The 18,238-nt window shown below is 40.3% G+C and overlaps 1 long non-coding RNA gene across 2 annotated transcripts; it reads left to right on the top strand.

Annotated features, from left to right (window-relative positions):
• Nucleotides 1-4,611: 4,611 nt before the first annotated feature.
• Nucleotides 4,612-6,902, top strand: LOC106564935 (uncharacterized). Of its 2 annotated transcripts, XR_001319566.2 has the most exons (3): nucleotides 4,765-5,020; nucleotides 5,831-6,584; nucleotides 6,882-6,902. It is a non-coding gene; the product is annotated as an uncharacterized lncRNA (long non-coding RNA). The 2 variants fall into 2 exon arrangements; XR_006757966.1 differs by lacking the exon at nucleotides 6,882-6,902 and having other exon boundaries at nucleotides 4,612-5,020; nucleotides 5,831-6,120.
• The last annotated feature ends 11,336 nt before the right edge of the window (nucleotides 6,903-18,238 follow it).

Here is an 18,238-nt window from a genome sequence, read left to right as displayed (position 1 = left end):
AGACTACTAAACAACCATTGATTTAGAACCACAGAGAGTTACCACAAGTCACAAAGAAAACTGGAGCTGCCTCCACTATTCCACAACCCTTTCAACATCATCAAATCACCTATGCTTAGCTTAATACAGTGACAACTAAAAGATACCAAAAACAATTTGTTGCTGTTCATGGTACTTGTGTGTGTGTGTGTGTGTGTGTGTGTGTGTGTGTGTGTGTGTGTGTGTGTGTGTGTGTGTGTGTGTGTGTGTGTGTGTGTGTGTGTGTGTGTGTGTGTGTATAGAGAAATGCCAATGACATCCTCCTCTCTCAAGTCCAAATTCTCATCACCATCCATGGCTAATTTAGTAAAGGGAGGATTTTAGCCATCTAGTCACCGGAGGACAACGACACAACGAGATGCAACAATTCAAGTTTTTTTCTGTAAATTACGTTCTGCTTTTGATGTGATTGGTGTGAAGCCAAATCCAAACTAGCTTCCTTTAACACTTTTTTTGGTGCGCCAGGACCAATCACCGTTGAGCTCACTGAGTTTAGCTCAGCGCTGATTGGCTATTATTTTATTTGTTTTTTATCAAGGGACACCAAATGCTTGCTGGGTCCCTAGTATTCAATGCTACGGGCGGCAACAATGTTAAACTCTTTCTGCTTTCTCCTGTGAGATACATTCAGCCCCTTGTGAATTGAAGGAAAATTATGAAATACAGAGAGACTGACTGACCTTCATGTCTTAAAGTAATGATGGACTGTTCTTGGCATAATATGGACTTGGTCTTTTACCAAATAGGGCTATCTTCTGTATACCACCCTTACCTTGTCACAACACAACTGATTTGCTCAAACGCATTAAGAAGGAAAGAAATTCCACAAATTAACAGGCACACCTGTTAATTGAAATACCTTCCAGGTGATTAAATCAAATCAAATTTATTTTTATATAGCCCTTCGTACATCAGCTGATATTCTCAAAGTGCTGTACAGAAACCCAGCCTAAAACCCCAAACAGCAAGCAAAGCATGTGAAAGAAGCACGGTGGCTAGGAAAAAGTCCCTAGGAAAAACTCCCTAGAAAGGCCAAAAACCTAGGAAGAAACCTAGAGAGGAACCAGGCTATGAGGGGTGGCCAGTCCTCTTCTGGCTGTGCAGGGTGGATATTATAACAGAACATGGTCAAAATGTTAAAATGTTAAAATGTTCATAAATGACCAGCATGGTCAAATAATAATAATCATAGTAGTTGTCGAGGGTGCAACAAGCACGTCCGGTGAACAGGTCAGGGTTCCATAGCCGCAGGCAGAACAGTTGAAACTGGAGCAGCAGCACGGCCAGGTGGACTGGGGACAGCAAGGAGTCATCATACCAGGTAGTCCTGAGGCATGGTCCTAGGGCTCAGGTCCTCCGAGAGAAAGACAGAAAGAGAGAAAGAGAGAATTAGAGAGAGCATATTTAAATACACACAGGACACCGGATAAGACAAGAGAAATACTCCAGATGTAACAGACTGACCCTAGCCCCCAACACATAAACTACTGCAGCATAAATACTGGAGGCTGAGACAGGAGGGATCAGAAGACACTGTGGCCCCATCCGATGATACCCCGGACAGGGCCAAACAGGCAGGATATAACCCCACCCACTTTGCCAAAGCACAGCCCCCACACCACTAGAGGGATGTCTCCAACCACCAACTGACCGTCCTAAGACAAGGCCGAGTATAGCCCACAACGATCTCCGCCATGGCACAACCCAAGGGGGGGGCGCCAACCCAGACAGGAAGACCACGTCAGTGACTCAACCCACTCAAGTGACGCACCCCTCCCATGGACGGCATGGAAGAACACCAGTAGGCCAGTGACTCAGCCTCTGTAAAAGGGTTAGAGGCAGAGAATCCCAGTGGAAAGAGGGGAACCGGCAAGGCAGAGACAGCAAGGGCGGTTCGTTGCTCCAGCCTTTCCGTTCACCTTCACACTCCTGGGCCAGACTATACTTAATCATAGGACCTACTGAAGAGATAAGTCTTCAGTAAAGACTTAAAGGTTGAGACTGAGTCTGCGTCTCTCACATTGGTAGGCAGACCATTCCATAAAAATGGAGCTCTATAGGAGAAAGCCCTACCTCCAGCCGTTTGCTTAGAAATTCTAGGGACAATTAGGAGGCCTGCGTCTTGTGACCGTAGCGTACGTGTAGGTATGTACGGCAGGACCAAATCGGAAAGATAGGTAGGAGCAAGCCCATGTAATGCTTTGTAGGTTAGCAGTAAAACCTTGAAATCAGCCCTTGCCTTAACAGGAAGCCAGTGTAGGGAGGCTAACACTGGAGTAATATGATCAAATTTTTTGGTTCTAGTCAGGATTCTAGCAGCCGTATTTAGCACTAACTGAAGTTTATTTTGTGCTTTATCCGGGTAGCCGGAAAGTAGAGCATTGCAGTAGTCCAGCCTAGAAGTAACAAAAGCATGGATTAATTTTTCTGCGTCATTTTTGGACAGAAAATTTCTGATTTTTGCAATGTTACGTAGATGGAAAAAAGCTGTCCTTGAAACAGTCTTGATATGTTCTTCAAAAAGAGAGATCAGGGTCCAGAGTAACGCCGAGGTCCTTCACAGTTTTATTTGAGACGACTGTACAACCATCCAGATTAATTGTCAGATTCAACAGAAGATCTCTTTGTTTCTTGGGACCTAGAACAAGCATCTCTGTTTTGTCCGAGTTTAAAAGTAGAAAGTTTGCAGCCATCCACTTCTTTATGTCTGAAACACAGGCTTCTAGCGAGGGCAATTTTGGGGCTTCACCATGTTTCATTGAAATGTACAGCTGTGTGTCGTCTGCATAGCAGTGAAATTTAACATTATGTTTTCGAATGACATCCCCAAGAGGTAAAATATATAGTGAAAACAATAGTGGTCCTAAAACGGAACCTTGAGGAACACCGAAATTTACAATTGATTTGTCAGAGGACAAACCATTCACAGAGACAAACTGATATCTTTCCGACAGATAAGATCTAAACCAGGCCAGAACTTGTCCATGTAGACCAATTTGTGAAGCTGGTTGAGAGAATGCCAAGAGTGTGCAAAGCTGTCATCAAGGCAAAGGTTGGCAACTTTGTTTTGCTTACTACATGATTCCATATATTCTACAATGTAGAAAATAGTAAAAATAAAGAAAAACCCTGGAATGACTGGTACTTGAATGACTGGTAATGTAAATATATATATATATACTTTTTTAGGTGAATTTTGTATAGTTTTTTGTTAGAATGTTTTTTTTCTTGGTAATCATGAGTACACACCACTGAAAATGCATTATCGTCATGATTGCTGTAATGAAAGATTCTGCCCTGCCTTGTTCCTGTTTCTCTGGGGCCTGCTGATGTGATGAGCAAGGCACTCTCCTCCCCCCAAGCGCTAGAAAAATGTGTTCTGATTGTATAACATTTCAAAATGCAATTGCGGGAAAAACACGGCTTTGGAAGCTTTGTCTTCTTGTACCCTTCGAAGAGAGGAGGGTCTGCATTTAACCTGTTTGGGATAGTGGGCAGTATTTTCACAGCCGGATAAAAAACGTACCCGATTTAATCTGGTTACTACTCCTGCCCAGAAACTAGAATATGCATATAATTAGTAGATTTGGATAGAAAACACTCTAAAGTTTCTAAAACTGTTTGAATGGTGTCTGTGAGTATAACAGAACTCATATGGCAGGCCAAAACCTGAGAAGATTCTATACAGGAAGTGCCCTGTCTGACAATTTGTTCTCCTTCTAGGGCATCTATATAAAAAATACAGCATCTCTGCTGTAACGTGACATTTTCTAAGGCTTTCATTGGCTCTCAGAAGGCGCCAGAAAGTGGAATGAGAGCTCTCCAGTTTCTGGGCGAAAAACAGCAGGAGTTTTTGTGAGTGGTCCTGCTGAGAACAATGACACTGGAGCGCGCGTGCACGAGACGACTCCATGTTTTTCTTTCAGTGTTTGAACGAATACAACGTTGCCTGTTTGGAATATTATCGCTATTTTATGAGAAAAACAGCATAAAAATGTATTTTAAACAGTGTTTGACATGCTTCGAAGTACGGTAATGGAATATTTGGAATTTTTTTTGTTACGTAATGCGCCGGCGCGTCACCCTTCGGATAGTGACTTGAACGCACAAACAAAACGGAGCTATTTGGATATAACTATGGATTATTTCGAACCAAAACAACATTTGTTGTTGAAGTAGAAGTCCTGGGAGTGCATTCTGACAAAGAACAGCAAAGGTAATCCAATTTTTCTTATAGTAAATCTGAGATTGGTGAGGGCCAAACTTGGCGGGTGTCAAATTAGCTAGCTGTGATGGCTGGCTATGTACTCAGAATATTGCGAAATGTGCTTTCGTCAAAAAGCTATTTTAAAATCTGACACCGCGATTGCATAAAGGAGTTCTGTATCTATAATTCTTAAAATAATTATGTATTTTGTGAACGTTAATCGTGAGTAATTAAGTAAAGTCACCGGAAGTTTGCGGTGGGTATGCATGTATTGTATAACATAATGTCCTAGGAGTGTCATCTGATGAAGATCATCAAAGGTTAGTGCTGCATTTAGCTGTGGTTTTTGTTTTTGTGACATATATGCTTGCTTTGAAAATGGCTGTGCGATTATTTTTGCGAGGGTACTCTCCTGACATAATCTAATGTTTTGCTTTCGTTGTAAAGCCTTTTTGAAATCGGACAATGTGGTTAGATAAAGGAGAGTCTTGTCTTTAAAATGGTGTAAAATAGTCATATGTTTGAGAAATTGAAGTTTTTGCATTTTTTAGGTATTTGTATTTCGCGCCACGCTATACCATTGGATATTGGTGAGGCGTAACATTAATATGATTATTTGTACATAACCATGGGAATTAAGTTTCACTTTTAATTCTTGTAAGTAGGCAGTATTTCCCTCATATGACGTGGCTGGCTTATGTAAAGTCTGTGCTGGCTAGAGTATAAATACCTGTGCACTACAAGTTTGAGCAGGTGATCTCCTTATTGTCATTGGTAAGTAACATTTTTTACTGGCTTAGCTTGTTTCTTGCATTATGTCAAACTATACAAATGTGATCTGTAAAGTCATGTTGCTTGCAGTTGCTTACATTGCTTATGGATTCTAGACAATTAAATGAATATGGCTCAATAAAATTGTTTATAACTTCAAAGAGTGTCTGGATAACAAAGTCTGCTAAATGACTAACATTTTAAATGTAAAATGTTATATGCTCTACAGAGTGGTGTTAGAGAGGAGGATATACACAAACAAAATATGTATTTGGTTAGACAACTGACACAGACAACATTACTGTGTAACCAGAAAGGGAGTGGCACCATGAGCCATGATGGCACCGCAGCCATGACCGTTCAAATCCAGGCTTCTATGAAATATGACTTATATTAATTACAATATGAGTGAAACATTCTTCCTTCCAATTGAAAAAAAAAAATAACTATATTGAAAAGCAGTAGACCACTGATTGGCCAGCTCATTCTCCTCAGGAGGATGACATCATCCTCTATGATGAAAGCAATACTTTTTGAAACGTCTGTTTGAGACGCAAGTTTGAGGTGGGTTTTTTGAAGCGCTTTTCTTTTTCTCTCCAATTTATGCTTTGGCCACAAATAAGAGTATAGGATGAGTCAACAACATTATTTGGGTATAATTTAACAGAATATTAACTTTTGAAAGTGAGATTTTCACTGGACAGTTACTTTAATGTCTGCACCATTGAGTTTGAAAAAAAAGTGGAAAACAAAATAACAAAATAATACATTAGGTTAGGCCTCGATGAGAATGGCATTTTCTCTACATTGCAGCTTCAGTGGACAACATCAAGAAGCTCCTACAACACCTTGAAGAAAATAACACCATTTGCAGCTAAATCAAGATGGTAATCTGGCAGTTCACCGTTGGAGAAAGATCAATTCAATATTCATGAATTTTCAGGGAGTTATTTAGATTTTCTGAATTTGCTTAAACTAATGTAAAAAACGAAAACTCTTCAAGTGAAAATTATATAGTTGATGATGTACTGAGTTACACTAATGTTTATATGACTCTTCTTCTCTCCTTTTTGAGTGTCTCTCACTCACCTCTGGCCGAAAGGGAGCGAACAGGCTGTATGTTGCCTTATAACATACAAACCAAAACTGATGGGTGATGCCATCGACCTAATCCGTGGGTCAGTGACGCGGCCCATGGTTAATAACAGTCAATGCTAATCGTGGGTCAGTGACGCGGTCCATGTCCAGAACAGTCAGCTTTCTCTTCTCTTCCGTCTTCTCATATAAATTACATACGTTTTGTGCACTTATTGCAAGAAATTGTATATCTATTCATAAAGTAGGCCATTACCTTGTATTTGTAAAATCAAGTAACATTCTACAATTTCATTTAATTGATAAGACATCAAATGTTTCCTTTATATACATTTTATGTATGGAAACATTTGAGGGCAAAAGTCAATTACTAACTATGAATAATTTGAGTAAACTAACTTATGAATAATTTCCCCAGAATTATGAAGTGACAGATGGTGTTTCCCCTGCAGCAAAGGACAATGTGGATGGAGTAAGTTGTATACAATAATATGTCATACACATCTTTTCACCATGGCTCTGTCCACATCAGCATGCTTTCTCCATCTGAACATTTACAGTTTAAAGCCAACAAGAACTACACTCAACACTAGTTCAAAATGAACAGTAATATTCTTTGCCTTTGAGTAGGCTATGTCGGACCAGATAAATCTGTCATATTAAAAGTAATACCACGTTCAAGTGAAGCAGATAGTGTGTACTCCAATCCGCCAAACACAATATTTTATGAAGAAGATTTTCAGATTTGTGATATTTTCTTATCTTCCAGGATTTTACAGATCTCATCAAAAACTTCCACCATCTGAACATGTATGGAGATGAGAAGATGGACTGGGTATGTGGTTGATTATTCTTCACTAGTGTGCACACACACACACACACACACACACACACACACACATGCACGCACGCACGCGCGTGCGCACGCCAAAAGGTGTGGTTATGGAAACTATGTGACAAGCCGTTGTTGTCTTGTCTGTCTAAACAGGTTGATCAGGAAATTGGAGTGACCTGCTGTCAGGAGGAGGACCACAATGAGGAAATGGACTGGGTATGTCACTGGTCCTCCTATGTCAAAAATGTCAGACCTAACGGGATTTATACTGTACATCACGTGTCTGCACATTTGTAGTACTTTCACTAACAGCTTTGGGGACAATCACTCACTTCTTCAAATATTTGAGCAAACAAAACAAAAATTAAATAATTATGAATAGATCCACCATTGAGCCCAAAAACAACACTTGTTACAGAATATTTTACATAGAAATAACCCACTGTCATCTGGGTGTTACAGATCACCTCAAGAAATCCCAGCTTCTGCATCTGGAGAGAAAGAAAAGATGAGGAAGACAGCCTTTAAATGAAGACAGCCTTTAAATGAAGACAGACTTTAAATGAAGACAGCCTTTAAAATCTTCATTAGCTACCCATCTGTTGGGTGGCTTGGTCATCAAAACATTGGCGTAGTTCACACTCCTGTTGTACAACGCATCTCACACATCAGCTGTGATACACTTTAAGGATCCTTTAAATGGGTTTGTCTCCATACAAACAAATTGGCAATAGTTGTGTAAAGATCAGTTGTATCACCTCAGTGTGAACTAGGCCACTGTAGCCTAAATATGGCATTGGTACCCTCTTAGGGTTTTGTAAATACTGTACAGTAGGATATATGGTTATACAATCTAGACTGACATGTAAATATGTTGAGTATCTATTTATTTTCTCACTCATCTGTCGTTTGTTGGCCTCTTTAATATTCTGGTAAGTGGTATAGGTGTAGCCAAAGAGGCTTTAGTAAGTGTAGATGTAGATGTTGATATATACACTGAGTGTACAAAACATTAAGAACACCTGTTTGTATCAAGAACTTCAACGCTGCTGGGTATTTCCATGCAAAAAAATGTCCCGTGTGTATCAAGAATGGTCCACCGCCCCAAACGACATTCAGCCAAGTTGACACAGCTGTTGGAAGCATTGGAGTCAACATGGGCTAGCATCTCTGTGGAATGCTTTCGACGCCTTATAGAGTCCATGCCCCGATTAATTGACGGTGTTCTGAGGGCAAAACGGGGGAACTCAATATTAGGAATGTGTCCCTATTGTTTTGTACACTCAGTGTAAATATTACCCCACAGCATTCACTCTTCCCATTAGTCCTTGGATGTATTTTTGTGTAGCTAATTCTCCTCAGAAAAGTACATCTGCTGTCTATTTGTTTGTAAATATTTATGTGTTCAGTGTCTTGTCTCCTTGTCAAATGAGTGTCTGTCAATTTAGTTGTATTTCTGTATCACATTAAGTTATCCTTCGAACAGGGAAAGGGTGGTGCCTAGTGGGGGTGGAGGGGTAAAATAAATCAACACAAACTATGAAGTACTGATATTCATTGATTTGCATAAAATGACTCTCAGACTGTAAATTACATTCTTATTGGCATTGATTTTTTGTTGATTTTATTTGGCAATTTTCAACAATACAACTACCCTACACTACCCTTCAAAAGTTTGGGGTCACTTAGAAATGTCCTTGTTTTCGTTGTACGAGATCTTCAGTTTCTTGGCAACTTCTCGCATGGAATAGCCTCCATTTCTCAGAACAAGAATAGACTGACGAGTTTCAGAAGAAAGTTATTCGTTTCTGGCCATTTTGAGCCTGTAATCGAACTCACAAATGCTGATGCTCCAGATACTCAACTAGTCTAAAGAAGGCCAGTTTTATTGCTTCTTTAATCAGGACAACAGTTTTCAGCTGTGCTAACATAATTGCAAAAGGGTTTTGTAATGATCAATTAGCCTTTTAAAATGCTAAACTTGGATTAGCTAACACAATGTGCCATTGGAACACAGGAGTGATGGTTGCTGATAAGGGAATGGGCCTCTGTACGCCAATGTAGATATTCCATAAAAAAATGACCTGTTTCCATCCACAATAGTCATTTACAGATTTAACAATGTCGACACTGTATTTCTGATCAATTTGATGTTATTTTAATGGACAAAAAAATGTATTTTCTATCAAAAACAAGGACATTTCTAAGTGACAAACTGTTTAACGGTAGTGTAGTTTGGTACACCATTCAGTTCCTCTGCACAAGTGTTAAGAAAATAACTATGTTTTTGGCAACAATGGCTCTGGTGTGATGACAGAGTCTCCAATGAAATTAAGATAACCATACAGGTAACTGGGGGCAAGGTCATATATAACTTTAAAAAACATAAACAGTTTAATCTGCACCTCCCGGAAATCAACTGGAAGCCTGTTCAGTTCTCTGAAATTATTAGGACCAATGTTCATCCTAGGGCTGAGTTTAAGTATAATTCATCTGCAGGTTTGGGTAGGTTACTTTCTAAATGTAATCAGTTACAGTTACTAGTTACCTGTCCTAAATTGTAATCAGCAACGTAACTTTTGGATTACCCAAACTCAGTAACGTAATCTCATTACTTTCCCCTTAAGAGCCAATAGAATAATACAAAAATGGACACTACCGGTCAAAAGTTTTAGAACACCTACTCATTCAAGGGTTTTTCATTATGTCTTACTATTTTCTACATTGTAGAATAATAGGGAAGACATCAAAACTATGAAATAACACATGGAATCATGTAGTAACCAAAAAAGTGTTAAACAAATCAAAATGTATTTTAGATTTGAGATTCTTCATATAGCCACCCTTTGCCTTGATGACAGCTTTTCACACTCTTGGCATTCTCTCAACCAGCTTCTCCTGGAATGCTTTTCCAACACTCTTGAAGGATTTCCCACATATACTGAGAACTTGTTGGCTGCTTTTCCTTCATTCTGCAGTCCGACTCATCCCAAACCATCTCAATTTGGTTGAGGTCGGAGGATTGTGGAGGACAGGTCATTTGATGCAGCACTCCATCACTCTCCTTCTTGGTCAAATAGCCCTTACACAGCCTGGAGGTGTGTTTTGGGTCATTGTCAAATCAAACTGTATTTGTCACATGCGCCGCAGATTGGTCACATGCACACGCAGATTAGTTGAGGTAATTTGTACATGTAGGTAGGGGTGAAGGGACTATGCATTGACAAACAGCGAGTATCAGCAGTGTACAAAACCAATTGGGGGGAGGGGGGGGTCAATGTAAATAGTCCGGTGGCCATTTGATTAATTGTTCAGCAGTCTTATGGCTTGGGGGTAGCTGTTAAGAAGCCTTTTGGTCCTAGACTTTGCGCTCCGGTACCGCTTGACATGCGGTAGCAGAGAAAACAGTCTATGACTTGGGCGACAGGAGTCTCTGACAATTTTATGGGCTTTCCTCTGACACCGCCTATTATATAGGTTCTGGATGGCAGGAAGCTTGGCCCCAGTGATGGACTGGGCCGTACCCACTACCCTCTGTAGCGCCTTACGGTCAGATGCCGAGCAGTTGCCATACCAGGTGGTGATGCAACTGGTCAGGATGCTCTCGATGGTGCAGCTGTAGAACTTTTGGAGGATTTGGGGACCCATGCCAAATCTTTTCAGTCTCCTGAGGGGGAAAATGTTTTGTTGTGCCATCTTCACGAGTGTCTTGATGTGTTTGGACCATGATAGGTTGTTGGTGATGTGGACACCAAGGAACTTGAAACTCTCAACCCATTCCACTACAGCCCCGTCGATGTTAATGGGAGCCTGTTCGGCCCACCTTTTCCTGTAGTCCACGATCAGCTCCTTTGTCTTGCTCACATTGAGGGAGAGGTTGTTGTCCTGGCACCACACTGCCAGTTTTCTGACCTCCTCCCTATAGGCTGTCTCATTGTTGTCGGTGATAAGGCCTACCATTGTTGTGTCATCAGCAAACTTAATGATGGTGTTGGAGTCGTGTTAGGCCACGCAGTCGTGTGAGACTACGTACACACCCCTGAGGGCCCCCGTGTTGAGGATCAGCGTGGCAGATGTGTTGTTGCCTACCTTTACCACCTGGGGGCGGTACCACCTTAGCTTAGTGTTGAGCTTCGTGGGCACTATGGTGTTGAACGCTGAGCTGTAGTCAATGAACAGCATTCTCACATAGGTGCTCCTTTTATCCAGGTGGGAAAGGGCAGCATGGAGTGGAATTGAGATTGCGTCATCTGTGGATCTGTTGGGGCGGTATGCGAATTGGAGTGGGTCTAGGGCATCAGGGAGGATGCTGTTGATCTGAGCCATGACCAGCCTTTCAAAGCACTTCACAGCTACCGATGTGAGTGCTACGGGGCGGTAATCATTTAGGCCTGTTGAAAACAAATTATATTCCCACTGAGCACAAACCAGATGGGATGGCATATCGCTGCAGAATGCTGTGGTAGCCATGCTGGTTAAGCGTGCCTTGATTTCTAAATAAATCACAGACAGTGTCACCAGCAAAGTACCCCCACAAATCACACCTCCTCCTCCATGTTTCACGGTGGAAACCACACATGCGGAGATCATCTGTTCACCTAGTCTGCATCTCACAAAGACACAGCGGTCTTTAATTTGAAAAAATCTGACCAAAGGACAGATTTACACCGGTCTAATGTTCATTGCTCGTGTTTCTTGGCCCAAGCAAGTCTCTTCTTCTTATTGGTGTCCTTTAGTAGTGGTTTCTTTGCAGCAATTCGACCATGAAGCCCTGATTAACGCAGTCTCCTCTGAACAGTTGATGTTGAAATGTGTCTGTTACTTGAACTCTGTGAAGCATTTATTTGGGCTGCAATTTCTGAGGCTGGTAACTCTAATGAACTTAACCTCTGTAGCAGAGGTAACTCTGGGTCTTCCTTTCCTGTGGCAGTCCTCTAGAGAGCCAGTTTCATCATACCGCTTGATGGTTTTGCGACTGCACTTGAAGAAACTTTCAAAGTGCTTGAAATGTTCCAGATTGACTGACCTTCATGTCTTAAAGTAATGATGGACTGTCATTTCTCTTTGCTTGTTTGATCTGTTCTTGCCATAATATGGACTTGGTCTTTTACCAAATAGGGCTATCTTCTGTATACCACCTCTACCTTGTCACAACACAACTGATTGGCTCAAACGCATTAAGAAGGAAAGAAATTCCACAAATCAACTTTTAACAAGGCACACCTGTTACAGTTTGACAATTGCTTATACATGATTTCTGAAACTCTGGCTCCTTTTCTCTAGACTCTACAAACAAAACCCCAAAACACACACACAAAATGCAAAACGTCACACATTTCTTGCAAAACCAAACACTTAATTCAAAACAATTTTAACTCTTCTCAGAATTGTGTTTTTGCATAAAAACTCCACACAAACCATCAAATGATTAGCTCTTAGACACGCCAACTACACACGGATGTGACACATGTAAAATACTACTATCTTGTGTCTTTTGCATGTTCGGTGGAGTCCACGGCAGTTTGTCATAGCACTCGCACATACATGTATGTGCACAGATATATACAGTATGTATGCATATTCAGTATATATTTACACTATCAACAGAAATACAAGGGGGGAAAAATAAAATGTATTTCTTTCTCAAAATCTTTCATTTTCATCCAGATTTCAGGATGAACAGTAACAGACAAAACAAATACAGTAGAAGATAAACAAATAGGCTTGTCCTTCTCGTCCTCCTCCTTGTCTTTGTCCTCTTCCTCGTCCCCCTCTTACTCTCACTCCTCTTCCTCTAACTCTCTCTCCAAAATTGGCCTCCATTGTTGTCCAAACCAAGAAAGCCAACCTGAAGCCTATTTATAGTGCTCAAGCTCTGATTTCTAAGTGCAGAAATTAGCTATAAGTGTTTTCACACGTGAGCACTGGGTGTAGGTAATCGGTAAATGAGTGTGGCATTTGGAATGGCAGTGTTTTCCAAACGAAACACAAGACCTGTTAGTTTTGAATGATGCGTCTAATGTAGAGAACTGTGTTTAGTAGTTTGCAAAAAGTGTGTTTTATAATTGCAAACTGAGTGTAAAGCAGATAATGTGCTTGCAGTTTTGCAGACTTGGTCTGAAGATTAGATACATGAGTTAATTGTTTCACTGAGTGTGCCTCAAGTACCACTTTTAGTGTGTAAGCGATTGTAAAAAACTGTAATTGAAATGCATTCCAGGTGACTATCTCATGAAGCTGGTTGAGAGAATACCAAGATTTTCCAAAGCTGTCATCAAGGCAAAGGGTGGCTACTTTGAGCAATCTCAAATGTAAAATATATTTTGATTTGTTTAACACTTTTTTGGTTACTACATGATTCCATATGTGTTATTTCATAGTTCTGATATCTTCACTATTATTCTACAATGTAGAAAATATTAAAAATTAAGAAAAACCCTTGAATGAGTAGTTCACATTTTTGACTGGTACTGTATATCCCTGGCATATTACATAATTTATGCAGCAGCATACAAGACATTTTTGGCTTGTTGTACTGTGCTCACTTGTACAGGAAGGTGGCGTGGCGGTCCTTTGTGGGCAAATTTGTCATCAAACTTTGTCATCAAAGTCTGGCATTCACTGGATTCATGGTGCTTTCAAGACAACTGGGAACTCTGAAAAAAACAAGGTAGAATCATGATGAAGTCAGTGATCTTCAGGTCGTAGCTCTAGAGTTCCCAACTTACAATTCCGAGTTGGATGACCGTTCAAAACGTATTTTCCCAGTCGGAGATCGTTTTTTCCTGAGTTACCAGTTGTCTTGAACTCACTGAAGTCAGATTTCCCAGTTCTGAGTGAACAGTTGTTTTGAGCGCGGCAGAAATCGTGCTGGATTGACAGCATGGCCAATGTTGAATGTTAATCATTTTAAGCTTGGAAAAGAGACCCTTAAACAGAGAATTGGGACCACACACACTCCACTGAATAGCAGGCTAGTGATTGCTTTGCATTGCTAGCAGATAGCCACTGATTCCTTCCAAACCACTCATTGTTGTATTTGCGATTTCCAACTTGTGTAATGTTTATGTCCAATGGCCGATGAGCACCGATACGTTTTATCTATAATTTCTCTTCATTATTTCTCTTCATATGACAACGAATAAAAAGGATTTGCCAGTAGACTGTCGACTTGATTCATGATGATGATTGCTAGCTAAGATTTTGAAAGTATGACGTTGACATGATCAGTCCAATCAAAGCTACTGTACATATGATTTGGCGTAATTTGATCTGTGGCAAATGACCTTGAGCCTTCTTGGATGGGCACTTATAGCAGCACCCAAGGGGCTTGAATTTTCAAGCTCTACCGTTAGATTTGTCAGTGACGTAGTGTCCCCATGAGTGACAGAACACTGAGCCAATATGAGCGCAACTAGAGAACATTACCAACCCCTACACTCCATATTTGTAAAAATAAATGTGTGCTAAAAATGTGGGGCACTGGCCTACCTGCACTGAATGACGGGTCGCCACTGTCACACATAGCTAAATGAGAGAGCAGTAGTGTGATTCACATCAATGCGCTATGTAGATATCAATAATAAGTGATATCCGTGTCGCCCGTAGGCTACGTCATTGCTGTCGTCCTTACCTCCAAGCGTTTATTCAAGTTGGATCATCTTTGGATGCTGACAGCAGTCACACCATTGGAAAACATAGCTTGGACTGTAGCCTACAAAAGCCTATAAGCAAATTTATGCTTGATCTGAAAATGTGGTCTTACACGGAACCCAAACGGCTGCGCGCAAGCGCCATCGTGCGCTATCGTGCATACATGTATTTTGTCCCCCTACACCAAACGCGATCACGACATGCAGGTTAAAATATCAAAACAAACTCTGAACCAATGACATTAATTTGGGGACAGGTCGAAAAGCATTAAACATTTAGGGCAATTTAGCTAGTTAGCTTGCACTTGATAGCTAATTTGTCCTATTTAGCTAGCTTGCTGTTGCTAGCTAATTTGTCCTAGGATATAAACATTGAGTTGTTATTTTACCTGAAATGCACAAGGTCCTCTACTCCGACAATTAATCCACACATAAAACAGCCAACCAAATCGTTTCTAGTCATCTCTCCTCCTTCCCGGCTTTTTCATCTTTGAACTTATATGGTGATTGCATCTACACTTTCATAGTATTACCACGACAACCAGCAAAACATTTAGTCTTTCAATCACCCACGTGGGTATAACCAATGAGAAGATGGCACGTGGGTACCTGCTTCTATAAACCAATGAGGAGATGGGAGAGGCAGGACTTGCAGCTCGATATACGTTAGAAATACGAATGACTTCTATTTTAGCCCTTGGCAACGCAGACGCTTGTTGGCGCTCGCGAGCAGTGTGGTTGGAATAATTGAATAACATAGAATTCTACATTTATTTTGCAACGCTCGCGCATGTGACGCGAGCGGTGTGGTCAGCCTATTAGGCTCTGTATGGAGGGTGTAACCCAATTGCAGAGCCTACTGAAGCATGTATAAACACAAACTCACTTCCTTGCCATAGATAGCATGAGGTTGATAGCCCAAGGGCTCAACCATCTAACTGCATTCACAACAGCAAACACTATAATGTGCTCTTTTCTGCAAATGTACATACATGTGACTTCTTGTAGATAATAAAACCACGGGATGTCACATGCTGTGGTCGCACCCAAACGGCTCTTAGCTGTAAGCCCAGTCTTATGACTAAGTCACAGAAAGACAAGTTTGTATCAGTTTAGAAAAAACACTAGAATATAACATGAGACTATTATTTAGGCAGTAAAAAAACGGGATAGCATGACTAATTATGTCATTTTCCACGACAAGTGGCACTGGATCAGAGATGTTGTCAGGGTCCTCATAGTCTCTGTATCCAGGAACTTGGTGACTCTTGCCAGGAACTTTGTCCTGTAGTGAACCTTCAGAACAATGACCTTCAGAACCATGAATTCACCTGTCATGTGTTGGTCCAGATAACATCCCAAGTATGTTATGCATAATTTCTCCTTCACCGCTAGACCATTACACTTGACTGAGAAGTTGGAAGTTTCTAACTTTGTGTTTGGAACCAAACAGGATACATTCTGTCTTGCCTAAATGCAGAGGCTTGTTTGTTGTCGGATAACCACTTACTGACTTTAGTCAGTTCACTGCTTAGAGTCTTTTCAATGGTCTCCTTATTCTTATGTGAAACCAATCATCTGCATTCTGGAACAGAGGGCATGAACAGGCAGAATCCATGTAATATATGTAGAGCAAAAAAAGCGAAGGTAGTACAGAAGTACTCCACTTGTCAGAATTCTGCGATTGCTCTTTTCTGCAAGATTAGGAGTGTTACAAAAAGAAGAATTTCGCCCAATCATAACACGTGGTATGCAGTATAGCATAAAAGCACCACAGGGAACAAACACCATTTTAAGCAAAAGAAAGACACAAAAAGCATAAAAATAAAGTCGAAAGAGAGGATTAATGTTGCCACTAGTATCAATACAACTGGAGGAGAAAGTTATGCAAGCCAATGTTGAGTAGCATGGTGGTTTCATTCGGTGTCCACATCAACTTTGCTTAAATTATATGGTCTACAGTCTTCTTAACCTATAAGAGAAAACATATTGGGATATATATACGGCTACCAAAGAACTAGGAATAGAATAGACTGACAGGTGTCTGGATCACACAGAAAATGCAGAAGTTCCAGAAATAGAATAGCACTACTTGTTAATCTTGTTTCTAACCAGATCAGTAGAGCTGTTAATAATACTTAAGAGTCTAAGCCGAATAACACATTCATGAATGGCAATTAAAACAGTAAAAAAATTAATAAGGTTTTAAAATGTCTGTCCTATATCTAGGAGATACTGTATAAGAAAGCTCTGGATGTTTTTACACATATTGAACCCCTTTTTTTGGGTAGGTACAAAACTACCTCCATACTTCTATTCATTTTTTAAACTGGCACTGGTTACCTTCAGATGAGTCTCCTGACACTTGTCGGGGTCATAGAGCAAAACAGAGAACACTATCTTTCCATAAATTGGTCATACAAGCCAAACCGTCCGAATGCTAGTCATTTTCGTGACAAGACCAATTTTCAGGATATTTCATGGTCTTACAAAAACCGTTGTAGCTCTGCCACCTTCCACCACAGATGCAGAAGGCCGCCATAAGCGGATGCGGTGGATTTAGACATAGCCCGTGCAAAAAACTGATATCTCTAGCTTAAACTGACAGATTTTTGTATTATGTTACATAGATTGACTCTTCGGAGCGTCAATAGACTCTATAGGGTTTTAAGCCAGGATGTAGGCAGTTCTGCAATTAATAATTTGCAGAAATTAGGCTTTTCATTTAATACATATGATTTTATATCGCTTTTATAAAACCCAAAGATGCTACAATAAGCAACTACAAGGAAAACCAACACAAAAAAAGCAACAAATTACCTGGGATAGGGTGGAAGAGGAGGCGGGAAGAAAGAGACAACACAAACAAAAACTTCTAGATGGTGTGTAGATACAGTAGTTCAGAACAGAAGTGAAATGTTGCAATCCCCAGAGGACATCCTCTGAACTTTGCACTCTACAACACACTGCAATAAGTCGTGCACTGACAGTCCAAACACAAATAGGGGTTCCCAACACTAATGTAAGTTTTCTTATATCATATTTCTTATATTTAACCTTATTTTGACAGGGAGGCATATTGTGACCAATGTCTCTTTTGCAAATGAGGCCTGTGATTACAAAGATACACACATCAAATAAATGATGACATACAAAACAGCACAAACAGCAAACATGAGGGTGTTGAAAAATGTCACACTGTAAGTGCAAGTGTCATACTGATGTCACTGCAAAGCCAAAGAACATTGTGGTTAGAAAAAGTACCAACACCCTTCCTCTGACAGACTTTTAGAAACTAGCTAACTATTTTATTAGAGAAAATGTACAATATGGCAATTGGGACAAAATTTGATTAAAATTATTATGTAACATTGAATCAAGGAGAATCTCAATCAAACTGGTATCCAAGAGTGTCTGAGGTCTGACAAAGTAACCTTTCTGGCTCTGCTACTAGGCCTATGTGATTTCAAACACAATCAATAAAACTCAAACTATAATCATATGTGAAATAAAATGAAACTCAACTGAATTGCCAAATAAGCTTTCTCAAATGTTTGTTGTTGCCTCTGTAGTATGTACTCGATACCGGTTTTGTTGACAGGGTTCTCACATTTTGATACTTATAAGATATAGGCAAAG

The sequence above is a fragment of the Salmo salar genome, chromosome ssa12 (assembly GCF_905237065.1).
Source record: "Salmo salar chromosome ssa12, Ssal_v3.1, whole genome shotgun sequence".
Classification (NCBI taxonomy): Eukaryota; Metazoa; Chordata; class Actinopteri; order Salmoniformes; family Salmonidae; genus Salmo; species Salmo salar.
Note: the sequence above shows the minus strand (reverse complement) of the source record. Positions and strands in the feature narration are given on the sequence as shown.